This window comes from Lactuca saligna, chromosome 5 (genome assembly GCF_052625555.1).
Source record: "Lactuca saligna cultivar CGN05327 chromosome 5, ASM5262555v1, whole genome shotgun sequence".
NCBI lineage: Eukaryota > Viridiplantae > Streptophyta > Magnoliopsida > Asterales > Asteraceae > Lactuca > Lactuca saligna.
The window spans coordinates 72,620,143-72,625,554 of NC_136421.1; positions in this window are offsets into that span (position 1 = coordinate 72,620,143).

Sequence of the window (5,412 nt, forward strand, 5' to 3'; positions counted from 1 at the left end):
TCTCATACATTGAAACTTTTCCAATGTTATAGAATTATACTTAAACTTGTAAGTTTAACCATATTTACTAATCTTTAGTAAATCATGACGAATCGATCTTTGTAGTGGACCTTGACCAGCACACACCCAGTGTACCCGATCCCCTAGTCCTTCACTTGACTCACATATACATGTGATCAAGGAATTAGTCTTAACTTTCCAAAGATGAAAATTCTCATTCTTCGTACAATATAACCTGCATGATTCCAAGTTTCTGTCCAATTGAAACTTGGATGATGAGAATCTTTCCTTATTTAGTAAATTTAGACACTACCACAAATGAGAGAATCAAATTCATATTTCCAATATTGTTAGAAACATATAAACATCAATTTTTCATAAATGCCATTGTAAGGAGATATAATATAAAATAAAACAAACGTTTTATTTCTTTATAAAATGCAGAGAAAACTTTTCCTTACAGTGCAATTACATGTGAAAAACTATGCTATTACATATTTCCTAGCAATCTATCATAACTCCTAAGTAATAGCTCAAAAATCCGATCTTCGAACCATGCGATTGAAATCCATCTTCGCGATCAGATTTAGCATACTCTTCCTTTAAGTTTCTTTCCCTTTGCGTGATCCTACCAAACATCAAAATGCAACCTAGTCACATCATGTATTAAGAAGCAACAATTAGGAATTTAACAGAAGTTAGATAACAGACTTACCTGAAGCAGAGTCAAACATTTTGTCTCTACTTGCTTTCAGATCTTTCAGGTATTCAGGGCATATTCGTTTCCAATGTCCCTTCTCTCTACCATTTGGTAAAAACATACAGAATCTTTGGTAATGGTACATGGGAATATCACAGACTTAGACTTTCTCTCTACCATTTGGTCAACCGGGTTGACCATGGTCAATCCCTTTCCATTGGGAAGAGAAAGTTTTTCTGGACTTCCAATGTAACTATTGTCAATGTCCATGGAAGTTTGAGAGATAGACCTTCCACCCAAATTTACTTTTCCAGTCCGCCAAAATATTTCTGATTTAGCAGCAACAAGCAAATCAGAGAGATCAGTAAGGGTCATGTTGTGATCTGTCACATAGTAGTCCTTAATGAACTCACTATACGACTCAGGAAGTGACTGGACAACCCAGTCAATATCCAACTTCCTTGGGAAAACGAAACCCAACATTCTCAAGCTGTCAAAGTGTGACTTCATCTTTAAGACATGAGTACACACAGGTCTTCCATCTTTATGTTTCATTGTAAGTAGGGCTTGAGTGATCTTGAACTTTTCAAGTCTTCGAGCTTGTGGGTCAGGGAGAGTAACAGGAGGAGGTGGAGGAAGAGAAGTATGATTTCCATGATCCAATCATGGGACATCATTTTCATTAGGAAAGCTTGTTCGAAGAGATTTGGGAAGACCATAGTTGTCTGAACCAGACATTTATAATGGGAGAAATTTAAGTTAGTTGATTTAAGCCCGTAATATAATACCGAATATGAAATATTAAGGCTAGGACCCAGCACAATATCTTATAACTTGGAAGAGGGATGCTGTAAACCAAGCTATGAAATATTTGAAGATATGTGAATGACGATTCACCAAATTCCACCATGAAAAATGAAATAAATATTAGGTTTTAATTGGTTTGAAACTCCTATATCTTTTGAGATTCATTGAAATTTTCAATATCATGTTTAAATTTCGATTGTGCCCTCTCAAGTTTGTGACTGGGATGCGGAGAATCACAAACAGGGTGTGAATAACTATGCAAATTAACTTGGTACCCTTAATCTTTATCACCTAATCGATGTGTCGGTTATCCACACGCGCTCCGCCGATCTATGATAAACATTAAGTCACCCTTTGCCACTCTTACTAGTCCAATGTTAGTGTGCTGGTTGCCCACACACGCTCCACCAACGACTTGGTAAGGTACAAAGTGTATCTTCATGGGTTAGCACCAAATTCACATTTTCCTAAAGTAACTAAGATTGGGAATTTATAAAAAGTTTAGTGATTTTATATTTATCATTATACTTTTAATGAGAATTATAGTCCTTTTCCTAACCGTTCGGCTAACGACCCTCCACCAGTCAAGGAAGCGGTGGGTGAGAGTGGACACCCATTAAGCTGTCATTTTATAAGCAACAACCATATACCCCCCTTATGGACCAACTTCGTGATTGAGGCCTACTAACAGTAAGATTGACTTGCTCTTATACATACACACACACACACACACACACACACATATATATATATATATATATATATATATATATATATGTTAACTTATAATAGTATAATGTATAAGGGCTGAATTTTAACTTTTAAAACTCTAGGGTTTGGAATTAAAGTGTGTGTTAGAATTTACAAATTCTAAGACTTGAGGGAAACTTTTGAAACTATTCAAGACTCTTCAACTTCATAACTTATGAGTTTAATGGTTTAAAATGAAGACTCTTCATTTTATGTAACCTATGGTTCTTTAATGGATCTTTTAAAGAAATGACTTTTGGTAATCCATAACTTGACAAATTATGGACTCCGTTAAAAACATTTAGATCAAGAATTAAACTGACAAACAATTTGCAAATAATTCTTATGATCTACAAAAACTCATAAGTGTATGAACATTCATATCAAGAATTTCAAGAGTCATATAAACACATACAAAGTTCGAAATTTTGATAATAACCTTTGAAATTGGATTATCATAATCATTACCACATCAAAAATAGGTTTTGAGGTTCAAAAAGCAGTTTAGGGTAATGATCGTCATCCAATACCAAGCAAAACCTCGAAATTCATCATACAGGGGCATCACCACGTCGTGGTAAAGACTGCCACGTCGTGGTGAGTAGTCACATGCAAAAAAAATGCAGAATTTCAGCTTTGGAAAACATGTAGCATCAAGTATTATTGAAAACAAGCCTAGGCTTTGATACCACTGAAGGCTTTTGAACATTCTAACACTCTTATGGTATACATGTAACCCTAGAAACCTTTGATCTATGTTTTCTCTAAAATGCATGCAAATAAGAATTTTCCAAGGTTCTGAACCTAACTAGCATGTTATGGGGTACTTGTAATATAAAAATTTAGTAGAATAACATACCTTTTACTTGTGTCTGATTGCTTGGAGTTTGAGATCCTAGCACCAATAGTGTGGATTCCTCAAGTGGAATCACAAATCACCAAAACACCTTGGAAGACTTGAGAGAATAGTTTGCACCAAGTAGAAATCGGCCCACTCTTTGTACTCACACACTAGTGTCATTTCATGTGCCAAGGACCTCTTATTATATAATATGGTGGATTAGGGTTACATTCATGTAAACCCTAATACGCATGACCTTTCATTTCCATAAGATCTGGGTTAAAGCTCCACGGACTTTCCATGCAAGCCTAGCCCATTCTAAATAATCATTGGCCCAATGTATATAAGAGTCCATATCTAATTAGTTACCTTTAGATCACTAATTTAATTCCAAATTAATTCTAGATCAATACTAATTAAATAATATAATTTCATATTGATATATAACAACTTATAATATACTAACAAGTTATAACTATACTATTCTCAAAAGACTATCCAAATTCTTATGGTGAAGTGCAACCCAAATGGACCATGTTGGGTCGGGTCAAGTACATCTCAAATATAGTTGTAGACTTAGACACCTTATCTAACACAAACATGAAGGCATAAATTGCTACCTATGTGGACAAGTGCCTGACTTGCGCCATGGTCAAAGTAGAATACCAGAAGCCCTCATGTTTATTACAACAACCAGATATACCCGACTGGAAGTGGGAGCGGATAACCATGGATTTCATAACCAAGTTGCCCAAGACAACGGGTGGTCTTGACACCATTTTGGTGATCGTTGACAGGTTGACCAAATCCGCGCACTTCCTACCAATAAAAGAGACCGACAAGATGGAGAAGCTAACAAGGATGTACATTAACGAGATCGTATGATTGCATGGTGTGCCAATATCCATTATCTCTGATAGAGATAGTAGATTTACCTCACGGTTTTGGCAATCTAGTACAATAATATTTATCACACTAGCATCAAATTTGCTTCGTTTGAAGCCCTCTATGGCTACAACTACAGATCATCTATATGTTGGGCAGAAGTGGGTGACACGCAACTAGCAAAGAGGCAAATTCCTGATAGCACTCTCACCGGCCCCAAGATCATACGAGAAACTACGGAGAAGATTGTTCAGATCCGGGAATGACTGAAAGCATCTAAGGACCGACAAAAGAGTTATGCTGATAAACGACGAATACCCCTGGAGATCCAGGTTGGTGACCGCATCCTGTGAACGGTCTCACCATGGAAGGGCACGATACGTTTTTGAAAATGTTGAAAACTAAATCCAAGGTACATCAAGCCATTCGAGATTCTCGCTAGAATCGGTCCGATGGCTTACAAACTTCGACTACCTCAGGAACTCAGCACATACACCCCACTTTTCACGTGTCTAATCTAAAGAAGTTTCTGTTTGACAAAACTCTTGTAATCCCACTCGATGAAATCGAGATAAACGAGAGTCTAGACTTCGTGGAGGAACCTGTAGAAATCATGGACACGGAGATAAAGAGAACTAAACAAAGTCGTATACCTATAGTGAAGGTCCGCTGGAACGCCAACCGAAGACCTGGATTCACTTGGGAACGAGAAGACCAGATGAAACAAAAGTATCCGCACCTTTTCCCTAGTTCATGAGTGCCCACTTTAGAAATAATTTCGGGACGAAATTCCCTCTAACGGGGGGATAATGTAACAAACGGCTATTTTGGGTCAATAAAAGTCAAAGAAAGTTAACCAAAAGTCAAACTATGCCAATAAATGTCAAATAGTTAAAATTAAATCATGAAAATTCATGACTTTTTGAGGTTTTCGGTTTTAGGAATCCAAAAATAAAAAATAACACGCTAATCGAAATCACCATTTGTATATCAATTAGGACCGAAATCTCATTTGGACCAAGAACCCTAGACCGAGAACACCCTTTAACCGAGAACTCCCTTGGCCGAAGACACTCTAGACGGAAGACCCTAGTTCTCGGTTGAGATTTTGGACCGAAATCAAGGTGATCTTGTTGAAGATAGGCCGAAATCACCCAGCCTTATTTGATGGCACATTGTCCAATGTGATAAAATACACTTACTAATGCATATATCACATCATCTTTTACCCTTGTACACATACATACACACACACACATACACACACACACACACACACATATATATATATATATATATATATATATATGTAACCGAAATCACCTTCCATAATTCCCATTTCAATCTTCAAAAGCCTTACATTTCCTCTCAAAGTTCATAAGAAACACCTTCATATCTTCAAGAATTGTCTACAACACATTCAAACATC